The 20,479-nt window shown below is 47.5% G+C and overlaps 1 protein-coding gene across 5 annotated transcripts in view; it reads right to left on the bottom strand.

Annotated features, from left to right (window-relative positions):
- The window catches only part of ATP2B2 (ATPase plasma membrane Ca2+ transporting 2), a 360,418-nt gene that overhangs the window by 236,459 nt on the left and 103,480 nt on the right, over positions 1 to 20,479 (bottom strand). Inside the window, exon 1 of one of the 5 annotated variants that reach the window (XM_033131475.1) lies at positions 12,365 to 12,384. The exons of the other annotated variants lie outside the window; for them this stretch is intronic. The gene's annotated coding sequence lies outside the window, so the exon portion shown is untranslated. Of the gene's footprint in view, positions 1 to 12,364; positions 12,385 to 20,479 lie in introns of those variants that run through there. 5 annotated transcript variants of the gene reach the window in all.

The following is a 20,479-nucleotide window of genomic DNA, read 5'->3' as shown; positions in this document are numbered from 1 at the left end:
TAGGAGCGATTTTCAGCAGGGGGGCTTCCAGGCAAGCCTCAAGTCACATCACTGAGGTGACCCCCCACCCTGCTTTCTCTGACCGAAATTATGTGAACACAAAGGGAAGCTTCTTGGGGGAGAGAGTTACATGGAAATCCCCTCGGCATGTGGAAAAATGAACTGGCACAGGATGCCCCCCCCCCCCCCGCTGGAGCCTAGCCCAGGGCTCCACTGGTTGATAGTGAAGGGCTTCCTGCCCCCTCAAGGACAGACCACTTTCCCCCTCAAATCCCACCAGCTTAGCCCAGGCCTGAAAGCCCCCTCCCTCTGCCAGACCCAGAGAGGCCGAGGCCCGCTTTGCCCACTGGAGCCCACCCTGCCCCTGGTCCTTAATGAAGATAAATTCTCACTGTCATTACTGAAGTGCATATGGAAAGCTGGGTTTAAATATAAAATTCTGGGTCAGTGAGCTGGCCTACTTCATTCTTTTCATCTACCCTGGGTCACAAATGAAAAGAGAAATTTCTCTACATTCCAGTTGCTTCAAGAGCCCCCTCTGAAACCCTGGGTGTTGAGGGGTGGGGGGTGTTCTGGAAGGTCCTTATGCTGTGGTCACCCCAAGTGAAGAGGAGAATAGTCCCAAGACTGACCTGGTGTCTGTAGGGTCAGTGCCATCACCCTGGCTTCTCCAGCTCTCCTGAGACAGGCAGAAGCTGGGGAAGGCCCATGCCTCGGGGCTGGGTGGACTACCCAGTGGCGCCAGGGACAGAGCCTTCAGCAGGGATGCAGGATGGGGCAGGTGACCTGTGGCCTCAGGCCCCATGGGCTGTGAGAGCCAGCTGTGCCACATAAGGCCGGGGAGGCAGCTTTCCACCTGGAGTCTCTGATGGCAGACAGCCTGGAAGAGGGGGCCCTGACCTGGTTTCCACAAAGAAGTCCACACAAGCAAAGACTAACAATCTGGCAAGTGCTAGGGGCCTGGGAGAGGAGGGCAGACAGCTAAGCTGGGCCAGGCTGTTCAAGCTCAGCTCCCAAAAGCACTGAATGCCAAGCTGAAAGCTTTGCATGGAGTTGGAAACTTGAAGAAAGCTGAAATCACTGCGGGACACCCTGAGTGAATCCTCACCTAAAGGAAAGGAGCATTGGTGGACCCTTTCTCTGTACCCAGCAGGGCCCTGCACGACTTCCCATGGCATCCTGGCTCCTCCTACAAATGATGCTGTGAGGTAGGAATCAGTAATCTCTATAATGGAGCTCTGGAAGGTCATGTACATAACTAGCCTTCATTCTTGAGCTTGCCCTGGATTCATGCTTTTTGCTACGTGACTTTGCAGTTACTCTCATTCAAGGAATACAGTCAATTTCCCTGCCCTTGGTTTTGTGTTTGGCCATCTGACTTGCTTTGGTCAACAGAATGAGGTGTGCCAGTTGGAATCTAGACCTTAAGAGGTGTTGTGCATTTCCATCTGCCCCGGTGTGCCTCTGCCATCACCATGAGAGGAACCTTCCCTCAGTGAGTTTGCTGGCTGCAGGCAGAAGCTCAGACAGAGATGAACGGAGCCAGCCTGGATCAGCCAACCCCTGGCCCACCTTCAGACTCCTCAGCTAAAGAAGTGTTTCTGATTGTATCTGCTGAGGTATTGTGGGTGTTCAGTACGTAGCATTACCGTGGTCACGGTGAACTGATACACAGGTGAACTGATAACAGAGCTGTATCTCACAGAGCTGTAGTGAGGAGTCGGTGACAATAATTCACATACAACTCTTAGAACAAAGGTCTTCCTAAAAGAGTTTGGGAAGGTGAAAATTTTCTGGAGATGGATGGTGGTGATGGTTGTACAACAATGTGAATGTACTTAATACACTAAGCTATACACTTAAACATGGTTAAAATAGTAAATTTGATGTGATGTATATTTTACCCTGCTTTAAAAAACCCTTCATGCCTGGTACATAGGGAGTGCTTGATAAGTGTTAGCAATTATTAGAAGGCATGTGGTGGAACTACAACCTCCAACTACACTACAAGGGGTGATGAATTAAGTCCTCCAGGTGAATGGCTCGGGGGTGACTGGTACCTCTCTGCTCAGTACCTAAAGGAAGGGGCATGAACTCATTCATACTAACAGAGTGAAGGGGTATTTGCTGCAGTGGTTACACGCTAAGGAGAATAATGTCAGAGCTGGAATTGTGTAGCAGTAGCTCATCCCCTCAGTGGGAGAAACAGGCTCAGAGGGCAACCAAGGTCATGCTGGGTCTCTCAACTCCTACCCCAGTGCTCTTTCTATTCTGCCACAGACAGGGACACAATCAGGCTTCATCTAACCACTAATGGTGGAATCTCAGGCACCTGCAGACGGCATTTGGGAATTCCTGGTACATCTCAAACCACGTGAGCATGACATCAACCAACGCACAGAGCAATTCCAGCCTGCGGGGTCCTCTGACAGGGTGATAAGGCGATGAAATGCTTTTTTTTCCCCTTCTCTCCTGCTTTTTAAAAATTAAGCTGAATACATTTCTGCATGGGATCTTTACTCCAGTTTTGGACAGGGTTAATTAAAAGAAAAAAATACATATTAAAAGGCCAATTTAATTACTGCTACACATTAGTAATGCAATGAATAATTGATTGAATGTCTATGTTAATTGCTTCCTGAATCAGTGATTTTGCTACTGAATACCGAAGAGCTGTTGCTATTTTGAAATTAGCAATAATTTCTCCACACACAGATGGCAGAGCTCACCATGTGAGGGTCCTCCTGGGTTTAAATCTCTCTCTCCTTCCTGTTCGCTCCTGTTTAGTGCGTAAATACATCCCACAATACACAGCTACATGGGGTACAGGCGAAAACGCCCTGTCCCTCATCCCAGTCTCTCTTCTATTTTCTTATTGATTGAGAATGTTGAGGAAAATACCTGAAAATACTTTGTTTCAACTCATTGTGAAAAACTTCACCAAATGTCAGAGCTGGAAGTCCCTTTTAGGATCACTGAGCAGATGGGGAAACTGAGGCCCAGAGAGACAAATGGGTTTGTCCAAAGTCACACAGTGAAGGGTACACAGGTGAGAGGACAGCGGGGGTTCTCAAATCCCAGTCCCACGTCCCCGCCAGCCTCCTTGTGTCCTCACTGCCTCCCGACCCCCTCATATACACATAGGTCATCCTCCTGTCTCGGGGGCCGGAAGCTGCCCAGGAACTCTCTTTCTTGGACTCTTCAGACATTTATAACTGAGCCCCCTCTCAGCCCTCCAAGTCTTCACCAGCCTGGGCTAGGGACGGAGTTAAGGGGTGAGCTACTATTTATCCCCAGATGCTGGAGCACATAAGGAACTTGTTTTCTTTTAAAACCTTTAAAGGAGTATTTTGGGGGTTTTTTGTTTGCTTTCTTTTAAAAGTACTGTGTGAAGAAAAATGACTCTATAAGTAATCAAGAATCTTGGCTAATAGAGAGCAGGTTATTTCTTTGTGTTTTTTTCCTGCTGGAGCCCATTTTCCTCACCTGTATAATGGGAATCTCTCACAGAATTGAGAGAATTAAGTGAGACACTTGTAAATGTATGTGGCCTAATGCTAAGTATACCATTGGTGATAAATAAATATTCACCCCTCTCTTCCTCAACATAAGTGTATAGAGTCCTCAAGTGTGCAGTTGAGGGGGAAAACTTGGCCATTCCACTGGATGCTGGAAGTAGCCACATGAAAGAGATATAAGGCCATAATCTAGTTCACCACAGTGGTATTTATAACAAAAACTTATCAGCCCCCTCATGGTCCAGCAACACAGAAACAGTTCAGTAAATCATGGTACATTGACTTGATGTTCTAGGATGTGGCCATTTAAAATCATGGCAGCGTAGTGTTGGTTTTGATTGAGCACTTACTATGTGCCAGGCCCTGTGCTTTGCATGCAGATCGCATCCCTTCCTCACACCAACCCTGTGGGGGAGGCAGCATTATCATTCCCATTTTGCAGATGAGAATATTGAGAAAATGAACCAACTGAAAAATACAATATGAAATTGATTGTACTTCATAATTATATCTGCATAATAATAGAATGCAAAAAAAATAAAACAAAAAACGCCAGAGGGAATACAAAAAATGATAGTGGTCATACTTTTCCTTTTATTTAAAAACCTTTCTATAATGTTGATTTATTACTTTTTAAATCTTTTAGAAAAGTAGTTTGAAATTGAGGCAGTGCGGAATCAGAGAAAATCAGAGACCTGATCCACACCCCAGCTCTGGCACTTGCCAGCTGAGTGACATTCAATGAGTCATTCTGTGTGTCTGTGCCTCAGTTTCCTGTTTGGGAAATGAGGGAGCTATTTTGGGTGATTACTGTATTTTTTATTTTTTCTTACCTCTATTTTCTAACTGTTCTTTTGGTTTCACTATACCTATATTACTTGCATAACACAGAGAAAAGATATTTAAAAATAATATCTACTTTGCCTGATATTTGTAAGATTAAATTAGGTCATGAGTATAAGGAATGTGGCAAAGCTTACAATGTTAATTTTAAAGATCAAACAGGTCTCAACAGGGTGGGAAGGGGAGGACCAATCACTTGGGGGGTCAGGGGAGGATAAGTGGGGTGGGAGACCTGGCGGGTGGATACGAGGGTGGGAGATTTGGCTCGTCTGTCCCTCGTAGGGTGTGCAGTGGAAACAGCTCCCATTGCCGACTCACTTGCCTCCTGGGGACCGCCTCTCAGGGGCTACAGGGCTGGGACACACCAGGTCCCTTATGTTCACAGGTCCCCGACTAAGCATCAGCAATTTATGAACACTTGGTGAAGCGACCTCCTCCTGACTGCTCAGTGCCTGGGGTCACAGTACAGCCTGTCACCTGGGGAATACCTTAGGGGAAGGCATGGAGTCAGGCCAGGTTCCCCAACCCTCCCACTCAAGCTCTATCACCAGGAAAAGCCACCTGCACCACAATCTAGAATTGCTGGGCGGAGAGCATGTCACGGGGAAGGTGGGAGAGGGCTGAGCCTGTGGGCCCTGCTATTATACTCATTTTGCAGATGAGAAAACTGAGGCAAAGGGGGCTCAAATGAGGTAACGACCATAAGAGGTCACTGGAAAAAGCACTGAGTGTGGTTCCAATACCAGGTAGGACTAGCTTTAGAATTGGCAGGAGCTAGAAGCACTACACACACCACACACACAAGTGGTGAGTGCCAATTAGAGCCGAAGGTGGGTGTACATATGCATATGTAAGTCAGAGGTAGAAGAAAACACATATGCGCTACGGGGGAGGTGGAGGCAGGGGATTGGGCATGACAGAGACGGGCCTTGGTGGAAACTGAGAAGGAAGAAAGGCACATTCCAAGTGGAGAGAAGAGGGGTCAGCAGAAGCAGAAACCTGGAGATGGCTAAGCTCAGGGAATGTTCTGGGGAGAGCAAGTTTCTCATATCAGAATGTAGGGGTGTGTGGAAGGAACAGAGAGGCTGGAAAGTTATGTTGGAGCTTTGTGTCTATGGTTAGGGGTCTACATAGACTTCCAGAGGTGCTGGGGAATTGTGGAAGGTTCTTCAGCAAGGGAGTGATATGTGGATCTTAAGTTAAATTTAGCTGGCGGCTGGTATAGGCCAGATAGCGTCTGGGGTAGGGCAGGTGGGAAAGGTGCACAAAGGTTCCTTGTTTTTAGCACTAGTACTTGATGGGGAGAATTCCCCTTGGACTGCCTGAGCTGTGATGCTCCTGCCTTTTCTGGGGGTGCTGGGTGAGAGGGAGACTCTGGCTTTCTGATACAACCACATGTGGGAGTTTCATCCAAATCTATAGCCTTGTAGGATAACCTAGAGGAGGGCCAATTACTTGAGGGAGAATCTGACTGCTGGAAACAGTCCAAAGCTGGGCCCCACAGACTGCTTGTGTTCAGTTCCAAACAAGGTAGGAAAATTAAAAATCATCCCTTATTCACAAGGCACGCATTCCAACTTAACAAGCCCTTTGTATGCATTGTCTAATTTTCTCTGCACAGTGGATGGTTCCGTGAGAGTTGCTAATGCGCTTATTTCATAGAAGAGAAAGCGGAGGCTACGTCCAGGCGCTTTTCTGGTAGAGTGAAGTCTCAAACCCTGGTCTCCTGACGGCATCCAGCCTCCAGAGGTACCCACCACCCTGTGCTGACTTCCTTGAGTGGACGGACTTGGAACTGGAGAAAAGGCAGGGCCTGAGGAGCTCTTACTGCACCCTTGACCGAACACCCTCTACATGGCAAGGATTTCACCTTGTCATCCAGGCGGAGCTCAACCAGAATGGTTGCTTGAAGGGCCAGAGTCCATCTAAAGAGCCAGACAGTGAGATGAGCTTGGTGTATAACCTGGGAGGCCATCTGTATGACAATAGTTAATGTGTGCATTTCATTGTGTGTTTGGCAAAAAATATGCCTGGTACTTCAAATCAGTGGTTCATCTATGTTACTGGTTAGGATAAATCTAAGTTTAAAAAATATGATATAAAGAAACACATGGATTGTGGGGAGAGGTGCCTCGGCTCTGGCTATTCCACGTGTGGTTCTCAGCCAGCAGCACCAACGTCACCTGAGAGCTTGAGAGAAATCCAGGATCTCAGACCTGACCCCAGACTCCGAGTCAGACTCTGCATTTAACAAGATCCCCAGGAGAATCATATGCATGTTAGAACTTGGGGTGCACTAGGCTGTGTGGTCCACAGATGGAGCAAAACTAGCAAATTGCCACAGGGAATCCTGAGAGAGGCCTCCAAGCCGTAGACTCCTGACTTCTTAGCCGGTCTCTCCATTTTTAGGCACAGTGACAGGAGCTCAGAGAGGGAAGGTGACTTTCCTGAAGTCACCCAGCAAGACAGTAGCAGAGCTGGCCTAGGATCTTGGGCTCTTGGTGTTCCAGTCCCCAGCCTTAATTCCCAAGGCACACTCAGGGGAAGACAGGACCTAGAAACCCATGGCTGGGCCACAGCCAACCAGGAGTATCGGGCAGCCCCAGCATACCCATTAATCTCCCGGCCTCAGAATGGGTTGTTTTCCTCAGTGGAACAATCAGTGCCTTTGGGGACAGCAGAGTCCCTGGGCTGGGGACTCTGAGAGGGCCCTGGGCTCAGAATGTCGACTGTGTTCTGCCAGCTCACAAAAGAACAGTCCTTCCTGGCAAACCCATGGGGACACGTTCCTGGCAGTGTGGCTGGGAGAGCAGGGTTACCAGGGAACCCGGGCTCTCCCTGGGGATATTGGAGGGGACCCAAGGCACGGTGCCATGGGGAGCTGAGCACTGGCCTGGCTTGTCACTGCCACTGACGAGCATTCTGGTTTTTACCCATCCGCTTCATGTTCAGAAAACACTTACAAGTACCTCTTCCATTCTGATTCTGTCCTGAGCTCCGTGCCTTAAATTCTGGCTATGGCACAGTTCCAGAGTTAAGAATCTCAAAGAGCCTGAATTTCTGCTCTGACGTTAGTAGCTGTGCATTCTGGGGCAAGTGGCCCAGCAACTCTGAGCCTCAGTATCTGCTTCTATAAAATGGGTATGATTATGTCCCCCCTGCAGTGGCTAAAATGAAAATGACTCATTGTACAAAGAGTTGATGAGGTTATGGTGCAATAGCAACTGTCACACATTGCCGGTGGGAATGTGAAATGGAATGGTGATTTTGGAAAATGTTTTGGTGGTTTCTAGGAGAGTGAAACCTACACCTACCATATGGCTTGAGAATCCTACTCTGAATAAAGGAAATGAAAATACATGTCCACACAAAATTCATAGAGACTTAATTCATCATAGCTTAAACCTGGAAACATCCCAAACACCCACCGACAGGACAGATGAATGACTTGTAATGGATTCATGCAGTGGAATACTACACAGCACTGAAAAATAATGGCTATGGATGCCTGTAACAACATGGATGAATCTCACAGACATACTGAGCGAGAGACTAGACTCAAGACGGGAGATACCATGTGACTCTATTGATACGAGGTTCAGGAATAGCCAGAGCCAATCTGTGGTGACCAAGTCAAAGCAGAGGCTGCCTCTGGGTAGGTGAGGGTGGAGCGATGGGGAAGGGACAGGAGGGAGCGCCGGAAGCTGCGACTGTGCTAGGACTGCACCTGGGTGGTGGTCACACAGGTATAATCAGAGGTAAAAATCCATCCAGCTGTACATGTGGGGTTTCTTCCTTTCACTGTGCAATCTTAGTGAGAGGAAGAGCGAGCGCATGTGAGAGAGATGGGAAACATCCTCCCGACCGCACCGGGGTGCTCTGAGAGCAGCATTACAGAAGAGAAAATGTCCAGCCCCTAGCGACTCCCAATCAGTGATCACTACAGCTAAGTCGTAATCTAGTGGGGGAGTACCTCTCATCCTCTCAGGCCTTGGTTTCTTGCTCTGTAAAATGGGAATAAGGAGGCGCTCATCGCTCATGGAGCTAACACTGAGAAGGTGCCTGATCTGGCCTGAACTGACATCCCAGGCCCCTCCCACGATAGCTCTGCACATGTGCCCTACGCTCAGCTCCTCCGCCACCCTCTGCTTCCTCACCTCCGGGCCTTCTCCCAGCCTTCAGTACCTGCTCCCGCCTCCCCACGCCCCGTCTGCCTGCTCTCATGCCCTGTTCTTCACAGGAACTGTCATGCCTGGAGGGGAGGGGAGCTTTCTCTTTTCTGATCTTCTACAGCATGTCAGAGATAATCATAATATAGGCTGCTCCATAGACCAGGTTAGAGCAAATTATAGCCTGTGGGCCAAATCTGGCTGCCATCTGCTTTTGTAAATAAAGTTTTATTTGAACACAGCCACATGAATTCATTTATGTATTGTCTATGGCTGTTTACACACTACAACAGATTTGAAAAGTTGTGACAGAAATTGTCCAGTCTGCAAAGACTAAAATATCTATCATCTGTCCCTTTACAGAAAGTTTGCTGACCTCTGCCATAGAGTAAGTGCAGACTATGAGATTTTATATGCACTATATTTTACATTTTCACAACAACCCTAAAGGAGTTTGGGAACTACTATTATGCCCATTTTGTGGATATGTAAACTGAGGCTCAGAGTTAAAGGGACCTACTTAAGGTCATGCAACCAGTAGACGGCAGGGCTGGGATTTGAATCCACCAATGTCCTCTATTCCAGGAACAGAATTTAACTGCAAACACAAGACAAATACAACAGGACTAGTTTGCATGTTGCAAGTAGATTCTACAAGTACAAGAGAAGTTCTTTCGATGAGGGTAAATGGGGCCAGCGGAGCCCAGAAGGCTCTTGGAAGAGGCGGAAGCTGAGCTGAGTCACTCAGGGAGAGGAGATTTAGCCGGATGGAGGGAGGTGAGAGATCTAGAAGAGTACATAAAGGAAATCTGGAAGGATGGGCCAGGTATCTGGGACAAAGCAGGCACGAGCCAGCTGGGGAAGGCTGGTCCAAAGCTGGGGTGTTGGGAAACACAGGAGGACACTTAAAATAATACATATAGGCGATTTTTCTGCAGGGCTCAAAAGGCTGCCAAGTCTACAGACAGGATGAGGGAATGCTGCAGGAAATGCCTTATCTAGGCATTGCAAGGAATTCCTAATTTCCTAAAAAGGACACAAGCGAAAGTTAGGTGGCATTTGGCAGGGCAGGTTATAAGCAAGGTTTTCCCTGTGGCCAAAATGTTGGCCGAAGCTCCCCAAAGGGCACCAGCTGTATGAGCCTGGGCAAGCAGTTTAGCTCCATGCCTTGATTTTCTCAGCTGTAAAATGGGGAACGCCATGGGTTTGTGTGAGGATATAAAGCACTGGTGTTTACAAAGCACATCCAACTGTGCCTGGTGCAGAGCAAGGACCATAGAAGGGTTTGGTAGGTAAATGCAGGACACAAATAAGATCCAACTTTAGCAAATATCAGCTCCTACCTTTTTTGCCCCAAATGATTCACACACTGTTCGGAATTCTCTTGGTGCACAATGTGGTTAATTTAAACAGTGCCGCAGAGGGCCGAGCCTGAACGGCATTTCAATGAACACAAACCTTATTTTTAACAAGACACACTTTGGCACTTGCAAGAACATTTAAAAATACTTTCCCTATTCCAAAGTAGCATTATGTGGCAACCGGATCCAGGGAGAAAGCCTTAGTTTGGGGGTCACTGCTTTCTTTGGGACCTGAGCTTTGGGGAAATAGGGGTATTGGCCAGAGTTGCCACAAAGGCTGCTATGGGTGCTTGTGGCTGAGAGCTGGAAAGAGACTTTGCAGGCCGTTCCTTAACCCTCCAAGTTGACAACCATCAATCAGTCTGTTTGCTCCCCTCTGGACTGGGGGCCTTAGAGAGATTCTGCATCTTCTTCCATTCAGCAAACACACAGGGACACGCGCTCCACTGTGTTATCTCCTCTGAGTCTCCATCACCCCAGGGGGGCAGGTGTTATTGTCGCCACTTTGCAGATAAGAAAGCTGAGGTTCAGAGAGTTTAAGCAATCTTCTCACCACAGCTGGCAAGTGGTGGGAGTTGAACTCTATATTGCCTTTCTAGGAAGAGACCTTGACGTTCCTCCAGAGAATCTTTTCCCCATCCTTGAAAGTCCGGACCTTAAATGCCTGCGCATCCTTCCTGTCCTTCTCAGGGGAAGGCATTGCCTGGGAACACACCGTCAGCGTCTTCTCAGAGGTGTCAGAGGGAGCCTCTTGATGGATTGCATTTCCAAAATAAGAATGCCTGCCATTTCTCAAAGCTTGATGGAGAGAGACCTTCCAGGGGAGGGTGGTGCCCGTCTCGGCTTTAAACACACACGACATCCACAGTGGGTCCATTCATCATGTCCTGTCCTGCTCCCTGGCGTCGCTCAGGTTCCTACTCAAAAGTCACCTCCTCAGAGAGGTCTCCTCCGATCAGCTCTTCATCACACTCTTCTCCTAACCCCGCTTTAGTGTTCCTCGTAGCACTTGTCACCACTAGCAATTCTGTTCTATTATAAATACCATATCTTTATTTGTTTAGTCCTTTTTTGTCTCTTTCTGCTAGAACATAAGCTCTAAGAGGGCAACTTTGTTTGTTTGTTTTCCTACTGTTGTGTTCCCAGTGCCTAGAACCATGCCTGGTACGCAGCGGGGCTGGGGCGGGGGGTCAATAAATACATACTGGTTAAATGAATGAATTTAATTATGATATATATTCAGTACACATTTTATGCCTTCCTGACTTTATTCTGGTCTTCCCTCCTTAAATAAAGTTTTTATTACATAAGCAATACAAATTCACAGTGGGAGATTTTTCGGATAAGCAAAAACACGGATAAGCAAAGAGAAAAGCAAGAATCTTCAGTGATCCCACCATGCCATAGGTGCATTTACCGTGTTTCCCCGAAAATAAGACCTAGCCGGTCCGTCAGCTCTAAAGCATCTTTTGGAGCAAAAATTAATATAAGACCCGGTCTTATCTTACTATAAGACCGGGTCTTATATAGACCGGGTCTTTATAATATAATATAATATAATATAACATAATAAATATAATATAATAAATATAATAAATAAAATAAAATAAAATAAAATAAAATAAAATATAATATAATATAATACAATATAATATAATATAATATAATATAATATAATATAATAAAGACTGGATCTTATATTAATTTTTGCTCCAAAAGACACATTAGAGCTGATGGCCCAGCTAAGTCTTATTTTCAGGGAAACATGGTAGCAGTATTTCCTGCCAGATTTTACTTATCCATAGTCCAGACGCAGCTTTTCCCAAGCTTGTTTATTCAGAAACGAGGTATTGCATGCTCACGGTATTCCAGGGGCTGTACTAAGCCCCGGGCTCTTACGAATTTCTGGGCTAGGGCCAGACTCCCACCCAAGGCACTGTGGGCATTTTGGGCTGCATAAGTCTTTGTTGTGGGGGGGGGGGCCTGTGTGTTGGCCTCTACCCACTGGATGTTAGTAGCTCCTCCCTAGTCATGACAATCAAAAATGTCTCTTGACATTGCCAGATGTCCCAGCATGGGGTTGGGCAATAGTTGCCCCACTGACACCCGCTGGTCTAGAGGAGGAGAGAGAAAAAGAGAATTGTACCTACTTGCCTTGGGTGCCCAGAATTAGGCACTCACCAGTATTTGTGAACCCACTTCCATACCCCCAGACATTTCTGATGGCTGCCTGTCCTGCAATTTACATCAGGCTATGTATTAGGTTGGTGCACAACTAATGACGGCTTTCGCAATTATCTTTAACCTTTTAAACCGCAATTACTTTTGCACCAACCTAATACTTGACTCTGATTCAAAGGCAGACCCAAGAATCGCAGCGAGCCCCCTCTGCCGAACTCTGGCTGGCCCCACCCAGCCTATCTGCCACCAGCATCGCCATGGATTTCTGGAGGAAAGAACTTGGGCCACATACCTTTTGGCTGCACCAGGCACCAAGATCCCAAATCCTGTCCCTGAGTCTTCTCACCACCTCTACTCACAGCCACAACTACCAGAAGAAAAGGGACATGGAACTTGGAAGAGAAAGATTTCTAGAGCAGAGCGGGCTAGTGTGGAGACCATCCTGCTCAACACTCCCAATTCTGCAGATGTGGAACTAAGGCCAGGAGAAGGTGAGGCTGGTAACTAGGCAGGAATATCCTAAGGGGATTTTGGTACCATTGTTTGAGGGCCATGATGAGACTCAAATGAAAAGGGGCCCCAGGGAAGGAAGCTTCTTCATGACGATGGCTCTCACCCAGCTCCCCCTGAGCTCTCAGTTGGGGCTCCCCTGTCAAGTGTTTATTTCACTGAATCTCAACCACAACCTTAAGAGGTAGAGATGCTTTTTATGCCCATTTTTACAGACAAACCAAGTGAGGCTCAGAGAATGATTGGAAATTAATACTAAGAAGAAAGAGAACTAGATATAGACCCAACTGGAAATAACCTTCCTGTTTAGATTTCAAGTCCAGCTGGATTCCCAGACTCGTCCACAGCCAGCAATGCCTCATGAGCCTATATATTAGCTATTAGGAGGCACTGGGATATGGTCTCAAGTTTTGCAGATCCTGACTTCTCTCCTGGGCGTGAGCTAGGACAGCAAGGAGGGAACCAAGCCCAAAGCCCAGCGGGCAGTCGTGCACCTGGCTCTGCGATGCCGGTCCTGGGGAGGGCAGCAGGGCGGGCGGAACTGCCCACACCTGGCCTGCTGCATCTGACCTCTGCCGCCATCTTCCCAGTAGCTTCCTCTCTAGGGGATGAGAGGAGCGGCCCAGAGAGGCCACTGAATGCAGGGAAGAATAGGTAGAGGCCCCTCACAAGCCAGCATAGGAATCAGCCTTGCAGCAGGAACTCAGACACGTGCTGGCTGGCTGGCTCTCTTCTTGGGCCTGACCCAAACCTGGACATACATAAATGATGAGGGCACAGCCCCTCGAAGGGCTGACAGGCCATCAAAGGAGGCAGACAGCCTAAGAAGTGACTGCCGTGAGAGACACGCTAGAGTAGAGGGAGAGGCTAACCCGGTTTTCCTGTGGTGTGAGCAAGCATTGACACATCATGACAGAAACTCTCAGGATGGCCCAGTGGGAAAGGCGCACCTTCAGATCGGACAGTCACAATTCCACCCTCTGGTACTTGATGAAATAATGTGTGTAGAGCATCTAACTCAGCACCCAGCCCTGCGGAGGTACTTAGTAATGCTTGTCTATGAGAATGGCTAAAATAAAACAAGAACAAATGACGACAATACTAAGTGCTGGTGAGGACATGGAGCAACTGGGGCGCTTAACGGTTGCTAGTGGGGATGCAAAATGGGGCGCCCACTCTGAAAAAGAGCTGGGTAGGTTCCTAGAAAAGTAAACATAAGCCTATCCTACAACCCAGCAATCCTACACCTACATATTTACCCAGGAGAAACAAAAACTTATGTTCATACAAAAACAAAGTGGCTTTATTCGTAATTACCCCAAACTGAAAACAATGCTGACGCCTCTCAACGGACGACCGAATGACTGGATAAATGAACTCTGGTGAGTCCATACAATGGAATACTACTCAGCAAGGAAAAGAAAGAAACTCCTGACACACATGACAGAATCTCAAATGCACTACGGTGAGTGAAAGAAGTCAGACTCAGAGGATACACAGTGTACGGTGCCATCAATGTGGTGTTATTCGTGGAAAAGGCAAATCTACATAGATCAGTGGTTGCCAGGGACTTGGGGGCGGGAAGAGATCGACTGCAAAGTGACAGGGGGGAAATTTAGGGGGTGATGGAATAATCTATAGCTTGATTAGAGTGGTGTTTATACAACTATGATTTTGTGAAAAGTCGCAGAACTGTACATTAAAAGAGGTGAATTTTACTGTAAGAAAATTGCACTTTAATAAAAAAACCCAGAAAACAAAAAAGCCTTCTTCAAAGTCCTTGACCTGCTGAAAGCTCTAGGACCACTCCTGGACCAGTCCTTCCCCCCTAGATTGCCCAGGGCTGGTGGCTCCTCACTTCCTCCCTCCTGGCAGCCCAAACTTTGCCACCCTGAGATACGGAGGGAGACAGCTGCTTTGTATCTATTCTGCCCTGTTTTTAGCATTCACTTCCCTCAGCAGCCACCCCAGGCCATGGGAGCCATGGGTCCTCTCGGTGCATCAGTGTGGAGCCACCGTGTGCCCCTCCTCTCCAGGTGAAGGCGCTGAAGCTGAGGGGAGGGCAACTGTCTCACAACTGGCATCGGGAAAGCATGTGCACCTGTGCATGTGCCCGAGACTCAGGGAGAGGGGACCAGTCTCAAAGACCAGCTGGCCATGTCTGCTGACAAGAAGGCTGGGTTCCTGGACTCCTGCCCTCCTGATCCCCACACTCCACAAGGTGTGGAGAGGTGACACCAGCTAAGCAGGCCTCCTGCTGAAGGTTCAAAAGCACCTCGTTATCCCTGGTGTCTCTCCACAGGCGGACAGCTCAGCATGGGGGGGAAGTGGGAGGGCTTGAGTGCAGGAATGCCCGAGTAGGAGGCCTGACGGGGCTCTGGGCAAGTCGCTCCACTCCAGCACCCACAAGCTGGGCACCGAAGCCTTGGGGCCACTCTGCTAAGAGGTGCAGCAGACACTGGAAGTCAAGCCTGGTGGCCGAAGCTCATGGGACTTCCTCTCTGCCCCACAGGAACTCTGCCCATCCTAGTTTTATGCTTTTCTGTTGGAAAAGTTTCAGGCATTCAAAGGGCCACAGCTCCATTCTCCTTCCTCAGTGAATATGGAAATATTAGTAACAAACCTCACAGACATCTTTGCTCTTACACCTGTGCCTTCTGAGAACTGGGGGTCATGTCCATGAAACACTAATGGTCACGTGCTTTAGACTCCACCTAAGGCTGATGGTGTTCCCTCAGTGGTGATATCTACTCAACTAAAACACAGGTCAGGTTTCATTTCATCTCAAAGTATCATGCTGGAACATGACCATTTGCTTCCATTTACACTTTGCCTCCTCTTAATGGGGTTCAGGGAAACATCATAGACCTGCTATTAGGTAAGAGGTGGATTCCAAATTCACTTTTATTTTAAAAAGAGAAGGAAAGGAAGGTCCCCTGAAAATTCAACCCAAATCCACAAGTCTGTATTGGGTACTTACTAAATTCTAGCTATCAGACCCTATTAAGTATACAGGATTAGCCCATTTTGCAGGTAAGGAAACTGAGATTTAGAGTGGCTTCGTCACTAACACAGCCAGGAGGAAACAGCTGGAATTTGTACTAACTAGGTCTGTGGGACCCCCAGAGTCCATACTCTCATAACCAAAACTCTGGCCTAGAATAGGCTTCTTTGAAGGTTCACTGCCTGGGCAGAGATACATTTACTTAATCAGCATCTATATTTATCTGATATTGCATTAGGTTCTTTCAATGCTTCAGTTCATTAACTCACACAGCCAATAAGAAATATGTGTCATCATTCCCATTTTACAGATGAGGAAATGGAGGTTTAAGTGGATAAGGTCATCAGCTGGTTAGAGATTTAATCCAGGTCTGCATGATCCCAAATGTGGTTCTTTTTCCAGATACTTGTTCTTGGTTCAGGAGTGGTAACTACAATCCATTTCTAAGACAATGCAATTGGAGCTAGAGGTGACTGAAATGTTCTGGGAGCTCCTGCTCGTCAGCACCATGGAGAGCTCCAAGCACCTCCATGCTGATTGGCCCCAAGATGATGACCTCAGAGTACTCTAAGGCTCTCATAGGCCCCCCTCCGGACAGGTCCCTCCCACCCAAACCCAGAAGCCCTTGTAGGGGTGGCATCTTCGGCTATAAGTAGGCCTTTAGTTACAGGTCACTGTCAGGTGTCTGAGGACCTTTGGGGGAAGGAAGGGTGGAAATCCTCAGGGCATGAGGAAGGGTGTTAGATATTCTTCTTAGATATCTACCCTCCCTGCCCCCTCATATCCCCACTCAGTTTGAGGTCATTCAACACCCTCCCCTTTTTCTTACATGTCTAGTGGGCATCTCCTCCCCTATGTGCAATGTAAGGTTCTAATTAGTAAGGGGTGTTTTAATGGAGAGTTCACAATGGAATAATACACGTTTCCGGCTGCATACTACCTGGCACTTTATAAAATACTTTTTTTTTTTTTTTTTTTTGGTGACATTATCACTTTCCAGTTTCACAACAGCCCTGTGGGTCAAATATTACCCCACTGTGCAGATAAGGAAACAGAGGTTCAGAAATAGTAGATAATCTGCCCAAGGTCACACAGTTAGGAAATCAGAGCTGAAACTTGAACCTGGTGATCATTATGCCAAGTTGCCAATGACTCAAGTTGCCAGGGTCTCATTTAAAGAGATCCCATCACCTCCCATTAAGGATATTACACCTTCATCAAAAGTATGTTTAGCTGATGCTTGAAAATTTTGTTTCAAGAGCAAAAACAATAAATATGACCATAATCTATCACCTTTCCTGGATTCAAACATCATTTATTAATCAACAGAAATGTAATCTACTTAATAGAATAAAATCCAAGCTCTCTATGTAGCCTACTAGGCTTTACGTAAACTGGCCTCTGCCCAGCTCTCTGACCTCGTCTCCCACTGCTGTCCTCTTCCTTGCTGCTCCTGGAACTCGCCAAGCTCATTCCCAACTTGATGCTTTTGCACTGACTGTCCCCTCTGCTCAGGATGCTCTCCCCTCAGATTGCAAAGTTGCCTGCTTGTCACTCCACTCTTAGCTCAAAAGCCCCCTCTTCAGACAGGGCCTCCCTGACTACCTGAGCTAAGTAGCCTCTCATCACTCTCTCACAGCACCTGTGCCATATGCTCCCTGCCACTCATCACTATGCAACATGATCTACTTGATTTGTTAGTGCCTTGTCCTTCTCTCCTGTATAGAACCCAAGTTCCCCGAGGGCAGGGAGTGTGTGGGTCTGAATAGCGCCGTAAGTCCAGCATCATGCCCGTGTAGACACCCAGGAAATCTCTGCTAAGTAAAGTTCGTCATTTATCTCACGCAGTTACCACAGACTTAGATTTTGCAGGTCTCCAAGGTGTCTCTGATTACCTTGAGAGAGATGCCAAGACTTTGAAAACAAGTTCTTAAATTTTTTTGTGAGTGTACATGAGAATACCCCATATCACAGTTATAGAGCGAGAGGCTATCACTTTAGAATGGTTAAGAGTCACTCTAGTAGTTAAAAGAGCCCATATTTCTTCAGAGGAAGAAACAGTCCCAGGCAGGATTGCGAATTCCTTGGCTGCCACTCCTCTGTGGCTTAGTTTCAAAAGAAAACCGGAGTTTCCTGAAGAAGGCTCAAATTATTTTAAAAGGCCACTTCTCTCTGTCCTTTAAGATGAATACTCTATAGTTAGCTGCCAGCAGCAGCCCAGGGACGGGACAAACACAGTCAAGAAAGCCTTCCTCCCCAAATGACAAAGCCTTCCTCCCCAAATGACAAAGCCTTCCTCCCCAAATGACGGTGGCGGCGGGGAGTCAGAGAGAGTTCTGCCGCTCGGCTTCCCCCAGGCAACTCTACAAGGAATTTCAGAAAGTGGCACGTGGCACACCACAGGCACATCCTCTCGGGACTAATAGTACTTAAAACCAGCCCCTGCGGCATGCAGCCTGTGGGATTTCATTGTGGCCAGGGCAGTACAAAAACCTGGGCTGAGAGGGAAAGAAAGGCAGACACTGATGGAGCTAAAGGAGGGGTCAGTGATGAGCAATTAAGTCATCCCCAAATATTTGCCATGTGCTTCCACTCCCCTCCCTACGTGCGCCGTGTGGCAGCTGAGTGAAATAATTCAGAGGGCGGGTTCTGGAGCCAGACTTGCTGGGTTTGAATCTCGGTTCTACCTCTCACTAGCTGTGACCTTGGATGCGTTGCTCTAGAGCTCGGTGCCTCAGTTTCCCCATCTGCTGAAAGGAAACAACAACAGTATCTACTGCTTACACGTAAGCCTTGCATACATTTTAGCCACTATAATTTTTATTGTTCGCATTGTCCTCAAGTCTTTGAGTCCTGGTCACTTCCTCTGGTGGCCCTCAAACCACCAACGCTCAGAAGGATGTGGAAAGGATTAAGCGGGGAAAGGACTTGCAAACAGTGAACGCCAGTCACATAATTAGGAGGGGAAGGATTAGACTCCTGGCTGAACTACTGGGAAAGGCAGGTATCAGGGGAAGATAAGCCACAAGACCACCAGCAAAGGAAACTCCTCAGAATGCACAGGCCTCCCTGGAATTCAGGGAAGGGACAAGGTCCCCTGAGATGTGTGTTCTAGAAAGTCCTCAAAAAGAGGTAAATTGAGCATGATTTGGGGTTAACTGAGATAGCCGCAGAGGTTATGTGAAGGACAGAGTGTTGCTGTAGTGGTTAAAAACAGGGTTTGCGGGTACAGAGGGTCTAGGTTCAAAACCCAATTACTCTGCTTCCAAACTGTGTGACCTTGAGCAGAGGACTTGCCCTCTCTGCACCTCAGCTTACTCAGCAATAAAATGGACGTGATTACAGTTCTTATTTTCAGGGGTTGTTATAAAGATTAAGAGTTAACCTATGTTAAGCACAAAGCCTAATGCCACAAACTTTATGTCCTTCAATGACAAAAATGTGGGGGGAGCACAAAGAAATATATTTTCTACACCTCCCAACTGTTCACTCTGCTGAGGAAAAGAGAACTCCATCCCAAGGCTACAGGAAGTTAAAATAAAAGATCCTTAGCCTCCTCTTCAACTTATTTCAAACTTATTCTTCTCTCTGAGCCTTTTCCATGCAGTGCCCGCCCCATCCTCTAGAAGGGTCTGTGCTTGAATAGAACAAAGTAAAAATGTAAGCAAGCACACGGACAAACAAAAACCGGGTCTGCACTAAATAAGTGTCTGTTGATTGACTATGCAACATACATTTAACCAAGAAGATGGCATTTCTGAGGTGGCTTCTCAGTCCTAGAAGGAACAAGCAGGGGTGATGACCTGCAGCGTCAGGCATGGAGAACACACCCAGGGAACACTCATGTGGTGCCTGTCCTGTCGGTCTCTAATCTAGGAAGACATTCATCCCCTTCAGAGGAAAGCATATCTTATAACAAGTAAATGATCCCCCCCGCCCCTGCATTACCGCCAGGCCCTCTGCAGAGGCCTGCACTAACAGTCGGCCCCAGAGAGGGGCCCAGTGCCCGGGATCATATTCCATGGCCCCGGTGGGAGCAAAGGCAACCGTGAATCCTCTGGGCCTCACTCCACATGCCAAGCTGCTGCTGCAGTAATCTTCCTAAAGAACAGCTCTGTGTGTCTACTGTCTTCACTGAATAACCTTCAATGGCTCCCTATTACTTTCAGGGCAAATTCTGGAGCCCGAGGGATGGTAGGGGATGAGAAGCCACGTACCTCCAACTCCTGGCTTCCCCATTTCTCACCATTGCTTCTCAAAACTGGCCTCACCCTCCTGGGCACTCCCCCTTTAGCCGTGGGCTCTTCTTTCTCAAGTGGACTCTTGTTCATCTTCCTCAGATGTCCCTTCTCCAGGAAGCCTGCCTTTCTCCAGCCTAGACTCTCTCCGGCCTCTGTTACAGCTTTATCCTGCTCAACTGTGATTTCACGTGTGTCTTCCCCTGGACTTAGAGCGCCTTGAGGGTGGGCAAGGTGCTGGCTTCATCTTTGTACTCCTGACACAGGGACTGGCACAGAGAGGGTCAGGGCTCAGGGAGCCTCCGCTGGGTGGACAAGCCTCAGAATCAGGGAGCTCACAAAGGACTGTTACACTCTCGAAATTACGTCCCATTTTTAGGTAAAGTCTTTGCCCCCCAGGCAAAGTACACTTCACCTAAGTGTATTCATTCAACCATTACTGAGTACATGATCCATGCCAGATACTGAGGGAACAAAATAGACCAAGTCCCTGTCCTCATGGAGCTTACATGCCATAGGGGAGAGACAGCCAGTATGCAGGAATTCAAATAAGTAAACCAGAGGATTTTGGAGTGATGAGGAACATGGAGCGAGGGATGGTAGGGGATAACTCAGATTCTGGAGGGCTTCTCAGGGGAGGAGACATTTGAACTTC

The sequence above is a fragment of the Rhinolophus ferrumequinum genome, chromosome 17 (assembly GCF_004115265.2).
Source record: "Rhinolophus ferrumequinum isolate MPI-CBG mRhiFer1 chromosome 17, mRhiFer1_v1.p, whole genome shotgun sequence".
NCBI classification, from domain to species: Eukaryota; Metazoa; Chordata; class Mammalia; order Chiroptera; family Rhinolophidae; genus Rhinolophus; species Rhinolophus ferrumequinum.
The sequence above is the reverse complement of the archived record's forward strand: the minus strand, read 5'-3'. Positions and strand labels throughout refer to the sequence as shown.